At 45.6% G+C, this 23,251-nt stretch overlaps 1 protein-coding gene across 1 annotated transcript in view; it reads left to right on the forward strand.

Annotated features, from left to right (window-relative positions):
• The first annotated feature begins 10,876 nt into the window (after positions 1-10,876).
• ANXA3 (annexin A3) overlaps positions 10,877-23,251 on the forward strand; it is a 101,377-nt gene continuing 89,002 nt past the window's right edge. Inside the window, exon 1 of the mRNA XM_073597445.1 lies at positions 10,877-11,004. The gene's annotated coding sequence lies outside the window, so the exon portion shown is untranslated. The remainder of the gene's footprint in view (positions 11,005-23,251) is intronic.

The following is a 23,251-nucleotide window of genomic DNA, read 5'->3' on the forward strand; positions in this document are numbered from 1 at the left end:
CGTTTTCTTGATGACCAGAATGAAGCCAGGCCATCACTTTCAACCCTTCCCTCCACCCCAGCAGAGGCTGATGAGGAGCAAGCTGGGTCTTCCATCCTGGATGAACCAGATATGACCATCTGGAGTCAGGTAAATTATTTTAACAAATATTTACTGTACTAATATTAATGATGTTAACTGGATGTTATAATTGTCTAAAATAATTTTGCACTCAAAATTGTGTATACATATCAATTGACAGTAGTGGCTAAATATGTTTGGCACCTGCTTGAAATAATTAGGGTGTCTGATTAGACTTTTATTAAAGAGATGTATTCACATTGAATTTGCTATTCATGAGAAGCAAACTGTGTGTCATTGATGAACCCAAAAAAATATACTAAAACTATTGTCCTTTTTTTTTATACACAGGATGAGTCCATCCAGGAGGAATGTGGGGAAAGTGGCAGGCAGGAGGAGACCGGGCCCATGGACAGCCTGGAGGAGGCCGGATTCACCATCATCCTGGAGGAGGCTGGGCCCAGTGTCAGGCAGGAGGTGGCTGCTCCCAGTGAGGTGGCTGCTCCCAGTGAGGTGGCTGCTCCCAGTGAGGTGGCTGGGCCAAGTGAGGTGGCTGGGCCAAGTGAGGTGGCTGGGCCAAGTGAGGTGGCTGGGCCCAGTAGGAGCCTGACCGAATCCCAAGTGCCTCCCCTCCACCTTCCCAAAAAAAGGGCCAGGAAGGGGATGGTCACACAGGACGCATCCCTGCGCCTCATGCAAGAGGCCACCCGTTTTTTAAGGAGCCCCCCCGAAGCGGAAGAATCCTATGGCTGCTACTTAGCCAGCAGGCTTCTTCAGATGGATTGGGAGCAGCGCCTCATTTGTGAGCGCCTATTTGGGGAAACAATCCATAAGGGGCTGCAGGGCACGCTAACACAAAACACCCAACTACATGAGGCAGCCCCCCCTCCTCCTCCTCCTCCTCCTCCTCCTCCTCCTGCCACAACTGAAACACCAGAGCCACAGCCTCAAAAGAAGGCTACAGGGAAGGCTGCAGGGCAGCGTGGAGGAAAGGCTGCAGGGAAGAGAAGAAAGTGATGACCTGGGTTCAGTCTGGTCTGACAGAAGACGCAGGCTGTTGTAGGACCACAGTCTGGGGACATCTAGATCATCTGCTGGTGCTGTTGATCTCTGGGATTCTTGGACCAGATTGTGCTCCCTCTTATATGGACTCCGCAAGATCCCAATTTTCTTGTACACCGACTTTTGCCAGCGTTGACTTCCTCTTTATTTTATTTTGACCATGAATAAATGGATCTTTTTTGAGTTTAGCAAAAGACTTTATGTGTTTTCTTTTAAATCATTGATTTTACACACAATGTTAAATTAACAAGGGACAACAATCTCATTGAGTTTGAAAAAAACACACCAAAAATACATTACTAATGTTAATAATGTTCAAGTGGTAAGTCTTGAAAATAAAAAAATTTACATAACCAAAAACGGTGCTTTGGGTTAACTTTATCTAAAAACTAAAAAAGAATCACTATAAAAAAAAACTAGAATAATGGGTTCTTTGTGGTAACTTTACAAACCTAAAAAAAAAAAAAAAAGGGGAAAAAGTATTATTAGTATGGAAACATTGTTTTTAAAATGCATACTATATCATTCATGAGATCAAAGAGAAAAAGAATCCAGAAATCAGTTCAGGAGAACTCTGATTATGAACAGCAAAACACCTTCGTTCTTTAGAGCATTCGTAAAGAAGAAATAAAATGCGCTGCATTCAACGATCACAGATTTGGCAGCGTGATGAATGTGCTACCTACAATACGAACACTAGTTTTACTAGACCGAGTGCTTCCGTTTAGTTTTTGCTTATGAGCATGCGTCGTTTTTTTGTCCGTCGGACTAGCATACAGACGAGCGGACTTCGGGGTCCGTCGTAGTTACGACGTAAAGATTTGAAGCATGTTTCAAATCTAAAGTCCGTCGGATTTGAGGCTAAAAAAGTCAGTTGAAAGTCCGGAGAAGCCCACACACGATCGGATTACCAGCCAGCTTTAGTCCGTCAGCGTCCGTTGGACTTTTGTAGACGAAAAGTCCGACCGTGTGTACGCGGCATAAGGCTTCAAATAAGTCCTTCTGAAGCTGTCTCCGCTTAACCCTCTCAAGTAGGAGCAAGACTAGCCCAATTCAGGGGGGTGTTTGGGCAGATAAATTACATGATGCCTGGATTGTAGCCATCATTCGATCACGTTATCGTCTCGCGTTCAGAACAAGGCCCCCTCAGACCTTGTTCATAGAAACTGGACTTCCTAGGGATTTGGAAAGGAAGCAATGTTTGCAAGGATATATAGGGGAGCTGTTGGCAGCAAGGGCCATCCTTCCAGTTCCAAGGCACGAATTGGGTCAAAGAGTATATTCCCCTCTGTTTTTGGTCCCAGAGGCTTCAGGGGGTTTCGGACCAGTTTTTGACCTCAATGTCCTGAATTCTTACATGAAGGTTCCACCATTCAAAATGGAGTCATTGGAAACAATCGTTTCGGTTGTGGAGTCAGGAGACTGGATGGTTTCCATCGATCTGGCGGATGCGTATCTTCATGTCTCCATAGACGCATCTTACCATCGCTTTCTCAGGCTTTCCGTGGAAGGCTCTCATTTTAATTTTCAATCTCTTCCATTCGGTCTCTGCACTACTCCGAGAACGTTTTTAAAGCTACTGTCTGCTGTCGTTGCGACTCTCAGGGTCAAGGGAGTGCAAATATTCCATTATCTAGACGACATGCTACTTCTGGGTCAGGCAAATGAGCTCCTTCTAGTTCATGTGAATTCACCTGCAAAACACTAGCTCGTTTTGGTTGGTTGATCAACTTTCGGAAGAGCTAGATGCATCTGACCCAAATGTTGGAGTATTTAGAAGTACAATTCAACACGGATCGGGGTCGTGTTTCTCTTCCTCAGAGGAAGGTCCAGGAGATCCACTCTCAGACAAAGCAGTAGGCCTTCTATGATGCTGAAGGAATGCATGCAGTATCTGGGGGTTTTGTCAGCCACAGTTCCAGTAGTCCCATGGGTCAGGTGGCACAGAAGGAGGTTTCAATGCAACTTTCTTCTTCAGTGGGATCGTCTGCCAATTCCGATAATCTGGTCCCTGCTTGGTGGTCAGTAGCTCGCAATCTTTCCCGCGGAGTTCTGTTGAAGGCCTCAGAACCAATAGTGGTGTCAACCAATGCCAGTCTGGCAGGCTGAGGGGCACACTGCCTGGGACAGCAGGTTCAAGGCCAATGGAACCCTTGTGGGGCGAAGAGTTCAAATTTCCTGGGATTGAATGCTGTCAGACGCGCTCTTAGCGTTCCAACCTATGTTGCGAGGTCGAGCTGTCAAGATTCTTTTGGACAACAAACTACGGTGGCTTATGTATCTCATCAAGGGGGCACAAGAAGTCACCCCCTCCTTCAGGTGGCATGTCAATCTTCCTAAGCACAGAGAAGAATCTCGGCTCTCTTACAGCATCTTAACTCCCAGGGCCTGGCAATGTTTTAGCAGATTGCTTGAGTCGAGGCTTTGGGGATCACAACAAATGGGGCCTCAACCCCAAATACCTACGCAAGATCTGCAGGGTCTGGGGGACGCCTTTGATAGATCTTATGGCATTGGAGAATTGTCAACTGCCTTGCTTCTTCTCCCGGACCTAGCTTCCACAGGCATTGTGTCAGGGTGCTCTGTCCAGGTCTTGGAACTTCCCCTTGGTGTATGTGTTCCCACCGCTTCCATTGGCTCTCAAAATCCTCCTGAAGATTCAGCGGGAAAGGGTCACAGCAATAGTAGTCCTACCTTACTGGCTCAGGGAGCTGTGGTTCCCTCTGGCTTGGAGGATAAAGTTGGGCTCACCAATCCCTCTGCCTCCTTGTCACAATCTCCTTCTGCAGAGTGGGGCCTGACACCCGAACTGCAGGAGGATAAAGTTAATGACATTATTACAGGATTGTCAGAATGAATGTAACCTATCACCGAATCTAGAATACTACGGAAAGGGGTTGGGACCTTGGATCTCCTTCAGTATCTACCATTTTGGAGTTTCTGCAGAGTATTCTCCAAGGGTTAGCTTATAATTCCCTGAAGGGTCAAATCCCTGCCTTGTGTACAAGATATGATCTACATCTGGTGGAGATCTGATTTTTTTTTTTTTTTTTTTTTTTTTTTGGGGCAGCCATTGAAATCTTTTTTCCTAAAGAGGACTTAACACTAGTCTTGGGAACATTGCTGGTTTCTCCGTTTGATCAAGCTTTCTCTTGTTCATTATTTGCTAGAAGAGACTCCGAGTTGTGCACCTTCTCATCTAAAGAACCATATTGTTTGGTGCTCCCAGACAAGATAGTCTTTAGGCCGATACCGAGCTTTCTACCTAAGGTGGCCACATAATTTCATATGAACTGGGAGGTCATTCTCCCAGCCTTTCCGGCGGATACAGCTGATGAGTGGAGTAGGTTAGACCTGGTCTCTGTGGTTTCAACATACCTGAAATGGACTAAAAGGTTTGGAAAACAAGATCAGCTGTAGGTCTTCCCTAAAAAGGGTATGCCGGCAACATCCAGAGTTGTGTCTTCCTGGTTTGTCAAGACCATGCATATTGCATACAAAACGCTGGGCCTTCCTCCTCCTTCAGAGATCAGAGCACATTCGACGAGGGGTAAGGTAGCATCCTGGGCATACGCGAAGGTCGCCCCTGAGGTAGTTTGCAGAGCAGCAAGCTGGAGCGCGCCCAACACCTTTTTATTAGGCATTACAAGCTTAATATGGCTTGTACGCCTGAAGAAACATTTAACTCTACGGTTATTACGGCGGTTGTTGCCCATTAAAAATTTTGAGTAGCATTGCATTGAGGGTTTTGGCTTATATATATATTTTTTTTTGTCTACCCTCCCTTCTTAATATTGCTTGGTACATCCCATAGTAGGCTGACATGGGGGGGGGGGGGGGGGTCCACGAATAAGGAAAATTGTTATCCATACCATAATTTTCCTTTCCCGGATCCTCCCCATGTCAGCCAGAGGATTCCCACCCAGTTTATCCGTCGCGAGGTGGGGTTTTTTTTAACACTGGTGTGGGCAGACAGCCGCCCTTTTATGGGCTAGAAAAGAGGTGGTCCTGGAGGGGTCAGAGGTGGTGGAGCTGACCCATAGTAGGCTGACGTGGGGAGGATCCAGGAAAGGAAAATTACGGTAAGTATGGATAAAAATTTTCCTTAAAATATATTATATAATATACATACACACACACACACACACACACACACACACACACACACACACACACACACACACACACACACACACACACACACTCTCCTTAGACAGAGTGCAATGCTAAAATCCACTTATGAATAGTCTCATTTACACAAACAAGTTATTAATATAGTGTTAGAATTAATATAGCAAAGGAGAGGGAACAGGAAGGGGGGGGGATGGAAGGGTTAGCTTGACAAAGGAGCATGCAGTTTCACCATCTTCCCACTGTGCATGCTCTGAAACGCGTTGCATCATGTCTGTGACGTCATCCCGCCACATGCTGCATTCCAGCTCTCTCCTGAGACCTGCTGGCTGCGTTCCAGACCTTGTTCTGGATCCCGCCTGGGAGCCGAAAGATCCCTGGTGGACAGGACGCCAGCCTCACACAACACAGCTCAACAGGACGAGACTAGCGCTGATAGCTGAGACAGAGATTGACGTTCTCACTGGACTCCACTGTGCCTTTGTAAAGATACTTCAATGTGAGTTTTTAATATACTTTGTTTATTAAATTAATACAGTTTTACTCAAGCGGTGCCTATTTTCTGTTTTCTTTCCATATGTTTTAGAGTGTGCTTCAACTCCCCCTGCAAGGCTGCCCTGGTTACACAGACTGTCATCTCACATAGAGCTATATAGCTCAAATGACTCTTGTATGGACTTAACCTCCCTGGCGGTATGATTATTTCAGATTTTAGGTGCTGAAAGTGGTACAATTATTTTGCACAGAAATTTGGCGTTTTATATTGTAGGCCTGTAATTCTTAGGAATAGTTCACTTAAATCTGTCCAAACAAGGGTCTAGTATGGTATGGGTATGATAAAGTTTGAAAAACGAAATAAAAAATTATAATATAATAAATAACTATAAATAATTAAAACACATAATAATATAATAATAATAAAAATTATATAATAATGTAATCAAATCAAAAACACTGAAATTTGCTCAGTTGCAGAATTATAGTTTTTATTACTTTTAGTGTTTGATGACGGATCTCCCCACAAATCACTATCGCTCAATTCTGCAAGTGATTATAATTTATTATCGCTTTTTTCTAGCTGGTCTAAAACCACTTTTGATGTAAAGAGACAGTTTTGGTTGCTATGGACAATCTCCAGTTTCCTGGCAGAAAGAACAGTTTTATATATATAAAACTGCATGCAGGACACTGGACAGACCACTAGGGACAAAGGGGATGTGTAGTTATTTGATACAGTACTGTAATCTGTAAGATTACAGTATGCTGTATCTATACTATGTGTTTCACTTTTGAATTTACCGCCGAACTCCGTCCCCGTGCGTCGCAACGCTCGCAGGGAACAGAGCTCGGCACTGTGAATCGAGCGAGACACAGCGGCTCGCCGATCACAGCGGGGAGACATCGCAGGATCCAGGGGACAAGGTAAGTAAACTCTTCCTGGATCCTGCGATGCAAGCCCGAGTCTGGCTCGGGGATACCGCTTTTGGTATGTAAAATCCACCCCGAGCCAGACTCGGGAATACCGCCAGGGGGGTTAAGTTACATTTCATATACTACAGTATGCGCCACTATTTGTATTTTCATGCCTGACTATTATATATTGCATGGGCTGAAATCGCACTGCAAAAGTATCGGTTTCAAGTACAGTAAAACCTTGATTTGAGAGTAACTTGGTTTGAGAGCGTTTTGCAAGACAAGCAAAATTTTTAAATAAACTTTGACTTGATATACAAGTAGTGTCATGCCACAACTGAGTATAAAAGAGAAGAGAGGCGCCTCTAAGTGTAGCAATATGGTTCCATTTAATGAAGGTACAACATTTAGCAACATATTGCTACACTTAGAGGCGCCTCTCTTCTCTTTTATACACTGTAGCTCCTGCTGGATTTTGCTTCTAATCCCCATGTGGAGGCTTCCATTTGTGGATGGACGTTTTATGGTTTTATCACATTGCTATAACCTTTGTTATATGGACTATAAACCGAAGGACTTATGAATAAATGCTTGTGGAACGAATCATCTGAGTTTCCATTATTTCTTATGGGGAAATTGGTTTGATATACAAGTGCTTTGGATTACAAGCATGTTTCTGGTACTAATTATGCTCGCAATCCAAGGTTTTACTGTATCGGAGTATTTGCACAAGTAATCATGCAAATGCAAACAACAAAAGAACACCAATCTAGGCGCTCCTGGTGCTGGCTCTGCATGTAGGAATGAATCGAAGAAAAGACTGGACAGCCGGACTCTGTTGACATCTTTATTGAAGACGGTTTAAAAATTCTTCTGGTACAAAGACATCAGGCACAGGATCAATGAAAAGCTGACATGTTTCACAACTTATGGGGTGCTTAGTTATAGAGGTGTGAAACATGTCACTTTTCATTGATCCTGTGTCTCTGAAGCCTTTGTACCAGAAGAATTTTAAACCATCTTCAATAAAGGTGTCAATAGAGTGCGGCTGTCCAGTCTTTAATTCAATTCATTACCCATGCTAATGCTTAGTATTGGCACCGATACTGGTATCGCTAATATGTGTGTTTACATTTTGTATATGCATGCATGTGGGGGGCCTCAAAATTTTGGGGGTGATTTTGTGTGCTTGGGTGGTACTTACATTTTTTCTTTTTTTTTTTTTACTTTTTTTTTTTCCACCACATAGGGGACAAATGTCTCCTATGTAATGATTTTTTGGTGATAGGTTGACCAAAGCTTTAATGAGACTCTGGATGTCTCACCTGTCCAATGAATGGGGATTCTTCCCCAGCCATACAGGTGGGAAAAACTGACACGGTGTCCCGGAAGTGACATTTTACACATTGCTTCCGGGTCAGCAAGAAGAAGCGGAGGAGAATGGACACATGTCTGCCTCACTCCCCCCCCCCCCCCATCTACCCAGCAGCTCCTGGCTGGTGGGAATGTGGACCCTGGGATGCATGGTGAGGGCACATGCAGGGGGTGGCCTTTTCCAGAGAGTTGATTGGGTGGCTGCTCAGCCACCAGATCGCTTCCATTTGACAGCAGGCTTGTCTGTCTTTACTGTTGGGTTGATTTACCTAAAACTGGAGAGAGTAAAATCTGGTGCAGCTCTGCACAGAAACCAATCAGCTTCCAGGTTTTTCTGCCAAAGCTTAATTGAACAAGCTAAAGTTAGAAGCTGATTGGCTACCGTGCACAGCTGCACCAGATGTTGCACTCTCCAGTTTTTAGTAAATCAACCCCAATGTCTATAAACAGGACTAATAGGTGACTAAAGCCTAGTACACAGGGGCTGAATGTTGGCCGAATTTGGCCTGTGTGTATGGCAGCTGGACCGGCTTCTGTTGAAGGGGCATGACCGAAAAAGGTCTGCGACTGGCTCCTGATTGGTGCTCTCAGCTAATAGCTGAGAGCGCTGACCGGAGTCTTCTGGCGGGCAGTGGCATCGCTATGGGAGTGCGGATGACACCGTGGCGACACCAGTGAAGCGGTAACAGCGGGCTCTTTTCCCCGCTCAGTCTGCCAGAGAACAGCAGAGGCACTGTGACAGGGGAGAGCGAGCTGTGGGCTGTAAGTGTATCTCTCCCCCGCCCCCCTTTTTCCTGTCAGCAGTGTGGGAGAATAAAGAGCGGCTCTTATCTGATTTGCCGCCCAGCTTGCTGCCCATTCTGTGCACAGCAGAGGGCCAATCAGAAGAGACTAGGGGAGCATCATGGTACATATAGTCCTGGAAAATTGGCAGCCCCGTTGTTGTCCACAGGGTGCAGACTAAAGCCACCAGCATGCATTCTGATGGGGGGGGGGGATTGAGAGTCTGGAATCCAAGAAAATGCTGAGGGAGTGAGTGCTACAGGAAAAAAGAGGACTGTGGGGGGAAGCTAGAGAGTACCACACTGTACTTGCAACACCAGAGAGAGCGAGAGCGCCACACTGTACCCGCACCACCAGAGTGCCACACTGTACCCGCACAACTAGAGAGAATCCCACACTGTACCCACACCACTAGAGAGAATACCACACTGTACCCACACCACTAGAGTGCCACACTGTACCCACACCACCAGAAAGAATCCCACGCTGTACCTGCACCACCAGAGGGAGAGCCACGCTGTACCTGCACCACCAGAGGGAGAGCCACGCTGTACCTGCACCACCAGAGGGAGAGCCACGCTGTACCTGCACCACCAGAGGGAGAGCCACGCTGTACCTGCACCCAGGGCCATCTTAAGAGCATTATAGGCCCCTGGGCAATACAGGGCACTGGGGCACTGTCTACACAATCACACACGAGAATAAAAATGCAAATTATCAAAAAGGCTATATTTATTGGTACTTCCAACAAAATCAGTGTTTAAACATTAACACAACGTTTGGACAATACAACACGCGTTTGATGGGCACGGTGGCTGCGTTTGATGGGCACAGTGGCAGCTTTTAAAGGGGCACAGACAGTGGCTGTGTGTGATGCACAACTTGAACGTACTTAAGTAGACAGTGTTAGACTTACTTGAGGCCGCTGGCCTGGAGCAGTACAGTGTGTCACTCACAGCAGCGCAGCAGCACCAGCTATCAAGGGCCATCTTTCCGCTCCGCTCCCTCTCCACGCTGTCTGAAGAACATGGCAGAGGTGGGCAGAGCTTGTTCACTAGCTGCTGGGGCGGCCGCGGTGCACTATGAATGCAGGGGCAGCCGTGGCCTCTGACTGACATCACTGGTTGCTAGCTAGATGCTGGGCAGCCAGCAATTCTAGCAAGTGAGCAACCAGTGCAGTCATTCAACTTAATCAGCAGATTGCAGCACTGAGGATCGGCCCTGGATGGGGTCCTCCAGACAAGTGGGGGCCCCCGGGCAACTGCCCAGCGGGCCCAGTGGAAAAAACAGCCCTGCCTGCACCCCCAGAGAGAGCGCCACGCTGTGCCCGCACCACCAGAGAGCGCCACGCTGTGCCCGCACCACCAGAGAGCGCCACGCTGTGCCCGCACCACCAGAGAGCGCCACGCTGTGCCCGCACCACCAGAGAGCGCCACGCTGTGCCCGCACCACCAGAGAGCGCCACGCTGTACCTGTACCAAAGTGAGAGCGCCATGCTGTACCAGCACCACCAGAGGGAGCCACGCTGCCCAGCCCCACCAGAGAGAGAGGGCCACACTGCTGCCCAGCACCACCAAAAACCACCGTCCTGAAAATGGGGCGGGGGGTGACACCAGTTAGTGACGCCACTGCTGGCGGAAGGGGGGGCGTTCCTCTGTCTTAACACAAGAGAACAGCAGGGGATATCGCTGTACTAACATCAGATTGTTAGTACAGTGGCTTTGATCTGAGCTGTCAGTTTTTTTCTTGTTCAGTCTGCTGGGTTAAACGAAGAAAAAAAAACTAGTGGTGTATACCAGGGGCACAGACAACAATAAAAACCTGACGGGGGGGGGGGGGGGGTCTAACCCCTCTATTCTAAACTTAGTTTAGACTATAGTTACACTTGAAGTTTGTCACCTGCATTTTCAATAAATCTAGTGTGAGTGTAACCTTCGTGTGAGGAGACTTGGCCAGTCGCTCTCTTATTGCATTGTGTGTGAGGAGAGTCCAGTGTGTGAGGTAGGAGACTTCCTGACGTGCAGGGTGCAGTGCATGCCGGGAGGAGGAGCGCTGACTGGACCTACTCTTCATCACCATCCTCCCTCCTATGACTGAGCCCGGGAAGGGTGCGGCTTGTTCACTTTCCTCAGCCTGAGTCCAGAGGGGAGAAGCAGTGCTGTGACTGGAGCAGACGAGTCGGTGAGTAGAACATGGAGAGTGAGGGGAGTGTGCTGTACTGGGTCTGTCTGCTGTACTGGATCTGTCTGCTGTACACTCCTAGTCACATTATGTGTGTTCTGTCTCCCTGTCCCATCCTCAGCAGCAGCTTTTACATGATTACCAGGACTGTTTAGGTTACACATCCTTGTATGACAAGTGCACTGCTTTATTGAATGGCTTATCTGTGATAATGAGCTTCTAATCTCTAATATGCAACAGTTTGTCTGTGCAGCCATAGGCAATCTCCTACGGGTCACCATACACAATTCAAACAACTTTAGCTCTACCAAAGCCGTATAATATAATGACCTCCCTAATCCAATCAATTTACACTCACCGACCACTTTACACTCTGTAGCCGTGCATCGGGACAATATCTCACTGCCTGTGATTAGCGCAGCGCCGTGCCGACTTCCTGGCGGGCTCTGCACGTGAAGTGTGCGAATACGTGGGAGCTCATCCTTGGAGCCCTTGCACACTGGGGCGGGGGCGGCGTCGGCGGTAAAACGCCGCTATTATTAGCGGTGTTTTACCGTCGGTATGCGGCCGCTAGCGGGGCGGTTTTACCCCCCGCTAGCGGCCGAGAAAGGGTTAAATACCACCCCAAAGCGCCTCTGCAGAGGTGCTTTGCCGGCGGTATAGCCGCGCCGTCCCATTGATTTCAATGGGCAGGAGCGGTAAAGGAGCGGTATACACACCGCTCCTTCACCGCTCCGAAGATGCTGCTAGCAGGACTTTTTTTACCGTCCTGCCAGCGCATCGCTCCAGTGTGCAAGCCCTCGGGGCTTTCACACTGGAATACAAGCAGCGGCACTTTCGGGGCGGTTTGCAGGCGCTATTATTAGCGCAATAGCGCCTGCAAACCGCCCCAGTGTGCAAGGGCTCTTACTAGTAAGGATGGGCGAACAGTTTGGGCTGAGCATTTGCCCATTCGCCAAACACCCAAATCTACAGGGCGTTCGCCCCGACAAACACCCTGCAATGCACAGTGCATTCTGCGCCCTGATTTGGCAAAGCTTTGTCCAATCATGGTGCAGTGTAAGCTGTATATTTGACATTTTGGAATCTTGGGCAGAATCGCTGATTTTCTGCCTGCGATCTCAAATCGCACTTTAATCACAAAATGCATGTTCGGGTGCCATTCATTTTCAGTGGCACCTAAATGCGGTGAAATAATATAAAGAGGTTTCCTTGGATAGGGGGTCAAAATCTATCCAAGATGCGGCCAGTCATAATGAGCTCAGGGTTGCCCGGAGGATTTGGGTGACTGACCAATATTAGAGAGATGTATTGTGATGTGTTATTTGGTAGTTTGCCTGTTATTTTAATCTGTGTTATTTATTCTATGTTGTATTTTAATTGTATGGATGTGTTATTTGTAGTGTAGTTGTATTATTGGTAATTTTGTGGTGTTTTTGCATCTTGTTCAGTCTATTGTTGTGATCTTGAATTTGTCTTTGTTAAAGTGGATGTCCGCCCACCGCTGCAAAAATTAAAAGCCAGCAGCTACACATACTGCAGCTGCTGATTTTTAATAATCGGCCACTTACCTGTCCTGGAGTCCAGCGATGTCGGCACTGCAGCTGATGTTTCCATCAGCTGTCGGGTGCATGCCGCCTCCATTGTGGGTAAGGAAACCCGGCAGTGTAGCCTTTCAGCTTCACACTGGGAACCCTACTGCACATGCGTGAGGCTCCGCTCTGCTCCTCTCTCCTACTGGACTGGCGACAGGAGGAGGAGGAGGAGGGATCTCCAGCTGTGATGTCAATAACTGCGGCTGAGGCTACCGGAAGTGGGGAAAGCATACCTGTGAAAGACAGGTTTACTTCCCCCCCCCGTTGCCACATTTGGCACCTTCTGGGGGGAGGAGTACAATGAGCGGAAGTTCCACTTTCGGGTGGAGCCTCATTTTAAAGCAGGGTTCCACCCAAATTTTGAACAATATCTGTATGTATTCTCTTCCTTGCCTAGATGCTGACATGCCGTTAAAAAAAATTTAAATCGCAGTAATTACCTTTTTATTTTTCTATTCTTCTTTGCACTTCCTGGTTCTCCTCCCGTGGGAGTAGGCGTGTTTCTAGCCTCTCCCAGACTCCGCACAGTCTCCTGGGAGCTAGTCTCAGGCTTCCCAGAAAGCCACTGAGCATGTGCGGGAACGAGCGGTGAATGCTGGGAGCACAGCATTCACCGCATCCAGGAAATAAATGCTTGTGGGCTTCAAATGCCCACAATGAAGATGGAAACCGCCTGCAGTGAATAATAATATAAGTTATTCTTTCCGACGAAATCTGACACAGGCGGACATATTACACACAATATGTGAGTATGTAATGCTGAGAAGAAAAGTTTGTGAATGAACTAAAAAAAAAACGATAGATAGGTGGACCCCAGCTTTAAGTGTGTCTGTGTCGTAATAATTTCCTGATTTCCCTTTGGGATTATTAAAGTATAGCTCTTGATCTGAAGTGAGAAGAGACCGTAGACCATGGCTACCAGGTGTTACAGAATTTCTCCTCTGTATGATATAAGGGGACCGTAAGGCTCTACAAGTGTTTGATGTCCTTTGAGTTTGGCCAGCTCTTGAGATTGGGGGAGTGATAGGCTGCTTCAACAGGGATGAAATGCAAGCCCAGGCCACATTTAGAAAGACTCTATTGACGTGAGCTTGAGTACCTTTTTATTTATTTTTTAATTTTGCTTTATTGCTATCACAATTAGATCCCTGATGTCACATGTACACTCTTTTGAAGTTGTCTGAGCACTGACTGTACTTCGTCTCCTCCCTGACCGGGGAAGAAGCTGACAGCTCTGAACGCAGAAATGTTTAGAGCTTATCGCTTTTGAGTCCTTTCTAAATAGCGTGGATGGATGACTACGCAGTGCCAGCAGTTGTATTCTGACATCCGCCACCCTCAGCTGTCAAAACTTCAACAAAACTTTTTTCTGCACCGGAACTGACCACACTGGTGTGAACTAGGCCATTGGAACCCATATAATCTACTCTCCATGTGTTTATGATGCAGAAAAAAAAATGCACTGGACTGCATCTGTTGTGAACCAACCCTAAAAAAATTGTTTGAGTACAGACAATACTTTGAGTACAGACTGCATTTATCTTTGTTCGCTGATGATTGAAAAAAGAGACTCTGCAGTATAAAATGGTAGCCTGAGACCACATGGTCTTATGATGGGGAAAAGTTTGTTTATGGCCGTATAGATACTTTTATTAATAAGAATAATGTGATTTGGTAATGACAACATATGCCCAACTGTCCAACTGAAGTGTGAACCATAGTGTAACAGTAAGCCCACATAAAATCATGACATTGTGTGTATCTAATAAATCTGTAACTGTATGGCATATCGGTTATTACGATTTTTTCAAACAGATGTTTAACAAAGTCTTTCTGAACTTCTAATAACCCTGAGATTGTCTGAGTAAAATGGAGATTCCTGAGCCTTGACGATAACACTCTGGTGCTGGGGAATGATTGGGAAATATGCTGCTTTTAAAATCCCTTCTGGTTTAGGGTGTGTGCATCAGGTTTAGGAGTGGTAGCTTTCTTGCATCACATCCTGAATGTAATATAAACACAGCCAAGCAGAATTACAGGCATTTTCCTAGATGTAATAATAAAATGCTGCCCTCCGGACACAACTTCCAAGGTGCTGAGCCACCCTACATCCAGTTATAGACTGGTTAACAATTTTGTCTTATCAAACTTTGCAACAGTGAAATATTTGCCTGTACCTATTGTCTTTGATTAAGGCGCCTTTCACACGGACGGCTATCCTGCCGCAGCTAAAAGCATGGTTTTTTTTTTTTTTTTTTTTTCCTGTGAAATTCAACGCTCCAGGCACTGCGATCAGCTGTAAGTGCACAGTGCGATTAGCTGCGGTTGCGTTTAGCTGCGGTTTGCCATTTCCATGGCAACCCGACAGGGTACCGACTCGTATTGAACGGGGATCCGACTTGTATCCCTGGCACTGTTTGGTATGAATCTTGAGGGGGAACTCCACACCAAATTTTAAATAAAAAAACCGGCATGGGTTCCCCCTTCAGGAGCATACCATACCCTTTGGTCTGGTATGGATTGTAAGGGGAACCCCCTACACCGAAAAAAACGGCGTGGGGTCCCCCCCAAAATCCATACCAGACCCTTATCCGAGCATGCAGCCCGGTCGGTCAGGAAAGGGGGTGGGGACAGGCAAGTGCCCCCTCCTGAACCGTACCAGACCACATGCCCTCAACATGGGGGGGTGGGTGCTTTGGGGGAGGGAGCGCCCTTCTAGCACCCTGGTCTCCAAACTGCCGGATGTGGCCCTTTGCTTGCCTCTATCTGGCCCTTGGGGCACTTTTCCATCCACAACTGACACTAATGATGGGGCACTATTCCTCCCACCGACACCAAGAATTGGGTGCTATTCCTCCCACTGACATCAACAATAGGGCACTATTCCTTCCACTAAAACCAATGGTGGGGCATTGTTTACTTCCACTGACACTTATACTGCGTACACACGATCGGACATTCCGACAACAAAATCCTGGATTTATTTCCAACGGATGTTGGCTCAAACTTGTCTTGCATACATACGGTCGCACAAATGTTGTTGGAAATTCCGAACGTCAAGAACGCGGTGATGTGCAACACGTACGACAAGCCGAGAAAAATGAAGTTCAATAGCCAGTGCGGCTCTTCTGCTTGATTCCAAGTATGCGTGGAATTTTGTGCGTTGGAATTGTGTACACACGATAGGAATTTCCGACAACCGATTTTGTTGTTGGAAAATTTGAGAACCAGCTCTTAAATTTTTGTTGTCGGAAATTCCGATAACAAATGTCCGATGGAGCCTACACACAGTTGGAATTTCCGACAACAAGCTCACATCGAACATTTGTTGTTGGAAATTCCGACCGTGTGTACGCGGCATTAGGCATTTTCTTCTCCCACTGGCCACAGTCTGGCCCCTCTAAAGTGCAGTAAACTGGCCCATTGTTTAGAAAGTTAGGAGCCTCCTGCTAGAGAACCATGACACAAAAATAGGAGCAATAATTTAATCTGCATCTAGGCACAGCTATTGTTAGATGGAATAGCAGGAAAAAAGAACAAAAAATATACCGTGTTTAATGTATGGTGTTTAACAGGTACATTTTTGTCTGTGACAGGTGTACTGCAAAATTTAGGAAGATATTTTGAAATTGTGAAATGCGTTTTCCAAAATTTCTCTTTTCTTATATTTAACATTGACCATCAAGAAGGAATTTCAAGAATAATATTTTTTCCAAAAAGTCATAAAATGAAATCTAGTTGTAGTCTCATCCAGCGCTACACATGACTTTGTTTTTTTTTTTTTTTTTTTTTTTTTTTTAAATATTTTATTTATTCATTCAACCTGGAAAAGGCAGCTTTAGTGTAACAGGGCATTAGCATGGAAACATTAAAGGATACATGAAGTCTAATGGATGGTGCAAATACATCAACTGTAAATGGACTTATCAGACAAACGGTAAAGTAATCAGTCAAGCTATCTATTAAAGTACCAATCTTGAAGTAGGCCTAAATGGCCTCTTGATAAAGACCCTCAGAGAGAGAGTGGGCCCCTTCCACAGAACAAACATGTTCCACAGCCTCCATGTTTTGGAATATTTTTCACTTTTACGTTGCGCTGTAAGGATTAAATCCTCCATTTTATTTATATCCTCCACTTTGCGAAGCCAAAGACTTAGTCGGTGGTTGTGTTTTCTTTCAGTGGAGGGGTACACAGGATTTGGCCGCATTTAAAAGATGACGTCCAATTGATTTTTAAAATTTTTTTTTTTTTTTTAAATTAAATTTTTTTACATATTTTAGCCGGGATGTCTGAAACGTGTAATAGGAAAAAGGCTGGATCGTCAGGAACTACATAATCAGTAAACTTTTAAATTTCTCGGACTTCTTTCCAAAAGTACTCAAGTTTAGGGCATGACCAAAAGATATGAAGCAGCGTTCCAACCCCCTCTTGGCATCTCCAACAACGATCTGTGGTCGTAGGAAAGAAGTTATGTAATTGGTGGGGGGGGTGTAATACCACCTCATGAGAATTTTGAAATTGGTTTCTTAAATCTTCGTCCAGGATTTGATGGAGAATCTGATAATGTTTTGCTTTTAGTTCGATGTAAAAGAGCGATTTAAATCTTTTTCCTATTTCATAAGGTGCGGCAGGATTTGTTCATCTGAGGGGGTGATGAGTAAGCTATAAGTTTTAGAGAGTGCCTGAGGCAGTGCACCCTCGTCGGAGCAATAATCTTTAAATATGTTTAATTGACGGCCAAACACTTGCGGATTTGGCAATGAGTGTAGGAAGTGGTGCAACTGAAGGGCTCTCCAGAATGTTAAACGGAAAGTACCCGTGACGTCTATTAGGGACGAAATAGGTCATCTACCTGCTGTCAGAAAATGAGGCTCGGTGTCTCCCGTTCTAATTGAGTTTGAAAAGTCGCATCCTGTACGCCTGGGGAGAAACGTGGGTTCCCTAAAATGGGGAATAGTGGAGATCTGGAAGGAGAGAGAGATGCATGTGTACGCATCGTGGGTCCAGTCGGGGGATGTGATCTCACGGTTCGAGGTAGAGCCTCGTAGTATCAAGGGGCCCCTGTTAACGGTATTGTACTTCGTGCTTGTTCAATTGTGGCCCAAAGTTTGATGTCGGAGTGATGATGCCAATCAATAAGTCTACTCAGATATGATACCTGGTAATAATTCTGAATGTCTGGTAGTGCCAGACCTCCATTTTGTTTAGGGAGAGAGAGAAGACACTGGGAAAGGCGAGGTCATTTATGTGCCCAAATAAATGTAATAAAAAGTGAGTGTATTTGTTGTAACTGGAAAGTATCAGTAATTTTTGGAGCAAGTACAGAAACTTTGGTAAAATACTAACAAGACGTGAGTCCTGTGTAAGAACAGGGAGAAGTTAGTTTGAAAGTACGGGTTAACTTAAGTGGGATATATGTGCCCAAGTATTTCAGGGCCGAGTGTCCACTTGAACTTGAAATTGTGTTTCATAGTTTGAAGGAGAGGAGGCGGGATCTCAACCCCCATTGCCTCTAAATTGATTTTCAGATTGGACAACATTCTATATGTATTCAGACTCCTGAAGGATATCCGGGAGAGAAATTGAGAGGTTGGTTAGAGAAGAGCAAGTCATCTGCGTAAGATGAGACTTTGTGTTGGATTCTATTAATGGTCAGTCCTATAATGTCCGGGTTGAAACAGATTTTACATAAAAATGGTTCAAGAGATAACGCAAAAAGAAGGGGTGATGCGGGCATCCCTGTCACGTCCTGTTTGTAATAGGAAAAGGGTTGGAGAGAACCCTATTGGCTTTAACCTGAGCAGATGAATCAGCATATATTTTGCCGATCCACTTAACCAAGATCTCTCCAAAGCTTATGCAAGACCGAGAACATGAGATTCCAGTTGACTCAGTTCAATGCTTTTTCGGCATCCATACCTACGAAAACACATGAAGTGTGAGTCGCATTGGCCACATGGATCAAATTAAGGACTTTAACTATGTTATCACGAGCTTCTCGAGTGGGAATAAATCCTACTTGGTCCAAATGAATTAAGTGTTACAAGTGGTGTTTGGAGGCGAGACGCCAAAATTCTGGTGAACAACTTGAGATCCAGGTTCAATAACGAGATGGGCCTATAACTGCCACAGGAGGCAGGATCTTTGCCGTCTTTAGGAATGATGAGAACGTGCTCTCAGAGTATCTCTAGGAAGTGCTGTTTCTGATCCAAGTGCATTAGTCTTACCAAGTACGGGCCAAGGGTGGGAAGGAACTGTTTGTAATATTGTAGCGTGAAGCCATCGGGGCCCAGGGCTTTATCTGGCTTAGTTGCACCAACAGCCGATAGAAGTTCTTCCAATGTGATGGGGGGCTTCCAGTCCTTCTCTCAGTTCTGCTGATATTTGTGGCATGTGGGATGAGGTAAGAGTTTTCCAATTGTGTTTGTGAAGGGGATAGTATTGGTAAATTATATAGAGCGGAAAAGTCTCTAAACTCCTGTGCGATCTGCTTGGGCAGGATAGCTTTCTTGCCATTCGCAGATGAAATGTAAGTAGCCAATTTTTGATCTCGGACTGATCTGGCCAGCATCCAACCACATTTATTGCCCTATTCGTAAAATACCTTACAACACGTTTGTAGAGTAGCTTTAGGTTTTATAACATAGGATGTCGACTACTTGTTTCTGAAGATTTAAAAGATCTCGTTCTAGCATCGGGTCCGGAGCAGCTTTACGTTGGGAATCTAGAATATTAATCTCCGTCAGCAGAGACCAGAGTTTCTCCTCTTGTGCCGGCTTAATCCGCGCCCCATGTTTAATGAGCACTCCTCAGATGACCGCCTTATGGGCTTTGAATAAGATCCCAGGGTCTCCATCTGGTGAGTCATTTGAAAGCAAAAACGTAATTGCTTTTCTACGTCCTCTAGAACTTCAGGAGTCTGTAAAAGGCTTTCATTCAGCTTCCAAGATCTACTTGCGGCGGAGAGAACGTCAGATAATGCATACGTCAAAACAATAGGGGCGTGATCCGACAAAGTGATTATACCAATGAAGGTATCCACCACAGCATGGAGTTGGCAATGTGGAATGAGAAAGAAGTCGATTTTGCGTGTACATCTTGTGAGGGGTAGAGTAAAATGTAGAGGTGCACCGAAATTTCGGCCGCCAAAAATTATCAGCCGAAAATGGTGTTTTTTTTTTTCATTCGGCCGATAGCAAAAAATAGCCGATACCGAAAGGGGGCGGGGTCCATTGCGGGAGTGTCACCCTGGTGTGCACTGGTGAGGCTGCTGGGCACAGGAATGCTGCATTTGATGGGCCCTGGTGAGGCTGCTGGGCACAGGCAGGCTGCATTTGACGGGCACTGGTGAGGCTGCTGGGCACAGGCAGGCTGCATTTGATGGACACTGGTGAGGCATTGATCTTTTGTATAATGTCTGCAGTCTCAGACCATCTCCTGTATCATATCTGCTAGAGGTGAACCGAATGGAAATTTTGCTAACACTATTAGCAATGTGTTTAAGTAAGAGATTGTTAGAGACTGCAGACTGCATTTTTCTTGACCTTTCTTGCACTAAAGGTGCCAATAATGGCAAACAAATTCATATTAATTTTAATTGATGATATTAAAAAGTTGAATGTAATACAATTTTCATATATAAAAAATCTAAATTTTTTTTAAACGGTCATTTTTTGTATCGTTTTCGGCCTAGTGCATCCTTCACTTTCGGTATCGGCACCAAATTTTTCATTTGGTACACCCCTAGTAAAATGTATAGTCTCTCTCTTCTGAATGAAGCAAACACTAAATATAAACCATATTAGCATTATGAAGAGCTTGAGATAGAGGAGCAGCCAGACAAAGTTTCCATGGCTGGAGCCAGAGGGACGTTGAAATCGCTGCCCAGAATCAAATGGGCTTCCGCAAATTCAAGAAGTCTTTCCAAGTTATGACTGATGAAGAGGTCCTGACGATCATTAGGTGCATACAGCGTGGCTGGTGTCACCCGGACATCGCGAATTGTACCCTTAATGAACAAGGGTCAAGGGTCTCCTGACAAGTCCATGAGAGTTTGTTAGAGAGTATTATAGAGACTCCCTTAGATTTGGCCGCAACATTAGTAGAATGGTAGGTCTGAAGATAAAATCTATTAAGGAAGGGGAGCTTGCCATCTCTGAAATGGGTTTCCTGAATAAAGGCTACATCTGCATGTAGATGCTTCTTGGAGAAGCATACGTCTCTTCAGGAACGTTAAGACCTTTAGCATTAAGCGATATTATCTTCAATGTGCCCATCTTACACAGAAAAAACAACAAACAAAAAAGGAAGAAGCAGAGGGTAAGTGGAAGTAAAAGTTTAGGTAGAAAGAAAAAGAACAAAAGGAAGCTTTGTTAGAAGAGCGCAGTTTCTCTAGTTACACTAGCAAAAAATACATTTGCAAAGGCGCACATCAACTCGCTATCGGATGTGTGTGCTCTGGCCTAAATGGGGAATCTGTTAGAGCAGGCCCAGAGAGAATGTCTGACTCCTCCCACCCATCCCGTGCAATCGGAGAGAGACGCACAAAAAGAAAAAACCAACAACAATAAACAATGTACATGCAGCCTAGTGTCACTATTTAAAATAATAAGTTAACGAAAACTAATGCTGTTGCAAGTCATGATCTCTAAGAGACCCCCAAGCGAACATTATGTTGCCTATGAATTGCCAAGCTCCCGGTGGAGGTACTTTCCCCCGCTGTAGAGTTCCAGTAAGGGAAAGAGGGCGCGCCTAGTAGCAGTTAGCGTGTAATGTTGGGGAGAATGGTCAAATATGCCTGCAACAATATGCTCTGCTAACAAGGGAGTGCTCATCAAGAGCCCAATAGCATAGCCCCTTCGTGGTGTATAGGTATAAACAGGGGTCTAAAGTCCAGGGCGATGGCGAGGGATGGAGGACACATCGGCCTCTTTTGCAAAGATGTTCCACCTCCCAGGCCAACTGGTCACAAGAACGTCCCCCACAATCCCAAAACCCTCCCCCATAGGCAGGTGGAGAAGCGCGGGCGCTCTTCAAGGGGGACCACCCGGAGGGTGTCACTGGGGCGTTGGAGCCGTCGTTCTCGTACCAGTGTACAAGACCCCCACAGATAAGCCTTACATGGACAGCCATGGTAGGGAATAATGCCTGTGTGTTAACCCACTTATCCCAAGACCTTTGCAAATGGGGATCCCGCTGGAGAGCGAGGCCCTTTGTAACAGCTGACACATGAGTAGCTAGCCGTGAAAAGGTCACCGCTCAAGCCACTTACCAGAGCCACACCAGCAGAGCCCCCACCTCGCAGAGGGGTATAGATATGGGTGTAAAAGTTTAATAAACTATAGGGGGTTCACACCACAGCCACTATGACCCCTCCACCGGATCTCGTATACTCGAAGGAAGCCCCCCTCTCCTCTAATCAACATTGTATGTATATGTGTGTGTGTATATGTATGTATGTATTTGCTAAAATCATTTAAGTTCATTTTTTTTTCCTCATTAATGTACACACAGCGCCCCATATTGACAGAAACACAGAATTGTTGACATTTTTGAAGATTTATTAATAAAGAAAAACTGAAATATCACATGGTCCTAAGTATTCAGACCCTTTGCTGTGACACTCATATATTTAACTCAGGTGCTGTCCATTTCCTCTGATCATCCTTGAGATGGTTCTACACCTTCATTTGAGTCCAGCTGTGTTTGATTATACTGATTGGACTTGATTAGGAAATCCACACACCTGTCTATATAAGACCTTACAGCTCACAGTGCATGTCAGAGCAAATGAGAATCATGAGGTCAAAGGAACTGCATGAAGAGCTCAGAGACAGAATTGTGGCAAGGCACAGATCTGGCCAAGGTTACAAAAAAATTTCTGCTTCACTTAAGGTTCCTAAGAGCACAGTGGCCTCCATAATCCTTAAATGGAAGACATTTGGGACGACCAGAACCCTTCCTAGAGCTGGCCGTCCGGCCAAACTGAGCTATTGGGGGAGAAGAGCCTTGGTAAGAGGTAAAGAAGAACCCAAAGATCACTGTAGCTGAGCTCCAGAGATGCAGTCGGGATATGGGAGAAAGTTGTAGAAAGTCAACCATCACTGCAGCCTTCCACCAGTCGGGGCTTTATGGCAGAGTGGCCTGACGGAAGCCTCTCCTCTGTGCAAGACACATGAAAATCCACATGGAGTTTGCTAAAAAAAACACCTGAAGGACTCCAAGATGGTGAGAAATAAGATTCTCTGGTCTGATGAGACCAAGATAGAACTTTTTGGCCTTAATTCTAAGCGGTATTTGTGGAGAAAACCAGGCACTGCTCATCACCTGTATACACTCCCAACATTGAAGCATGGTGGTGGCAGCATTATGCTGTGGGGGTGTTTTTCAGCTGCAGGGACAGGGCGCCTGGTTGCAATTGAGGGAAAGATGAATGCGGCCAAGTACAGGGATATCCTGGACGAAAACCTTCTCCAGAGTGCTCAGGACCTTAGACTGGGCCGAAGGTTTACCTTCCAACAAGACAATGACCCTAAGCACACAGCTAAAATAACAAAGGAGTGGCTTCCCAACAACTCCGTGACTGTTCTTGAATGGCCCAGCCAGAGCCCTGACTTAAACCCAATTGAGCATCTCTGGAGAGACCTAAAAA

The sequence above is a fragment of the Aquarana catesbeiana genome, linkage group LG01 (assembly GCF_042186555.1).
Source record: "Aquarana catesbeiana isolate 2022-GZ linkage group LG01, ASM4218655v1, whole genome shotgun sequence".
NCBI lineage: Eukaryota > Metazoa > Chordata > Amphibia > Anura > Ranidae > Aquarana > Aquarana catesbeiana.